Here is a 708-nt window from a genome sequence, read left to right on the forward strand (position 1 = left end):
AACAATAAAACTAATAACAAATAAAATAAATAACCTATAAAAATGTGTTGCTCAATAAAACCAGAATGTTATGAACACAACTTTCAAACGTATGTAGTTTGTTTAAAGCGAAAATATTAATATATGTGTTTTATGCCCTTACAACCTCCTTAAAAGATATTCTGCTAAAAGATTGATATGATATCGCATTGTTACTACACTATTCACACACAAGCATATATAACACTATCCCAACAAGATTGGAATCAGTATTCATACTTATTAATCAAAACAAGCAAATAGTATATTTCTCAAGTATTTACATTATTCTGTCTAATCCCTGTAAATTCAAGAATATACGCTTGCTCGATCTCTTCACCTGAAACGCCGACTGCACGTTAAAAATAAATTCTTTTCCGTCAGATTACGATCTGGCAGCGTTATTTCTTTCACCGAATGTCACGGGCGCCGTAAGAGTTTCGTAAGACTATCCCGGCCGGGGGTGGTTCTCGCGTCAAGTTTGAACTCCGACGCAACCCTCGATGCACCGCACCAGCGAGGTCGCTCGGTCATCTCCGTCGACTTTCGGCCACGACCGGCATGCGTCCGGCAACCAGCGCCGTGACCTGTCGGCAGACTATCAAAGCAGACCAAAGTTAAGTCAGACGCCGACGATCGGGAAACGATGTCGCCGTCTTTGTTGTGCGCGCCGCCGTCGCCGCCGCCGCC

Source organism: Trachymyrmex cornetzi, unplaced genomic scaffold (assembly GCF_001594075.2).
Source record: "Trachymyrmex cornetzi isolate Tcor2-1 unplaced genomic scaffold, Tcor1.1 scaffold279, whole genome shotgun sequence".
Taxonomy (NCBI): Eukaryota; Metazoa; Arthropoda; class Insecta; order Hymenoptera; family Formicidae; genus Trachymyrmex; species Trachymyrmex cornetzi.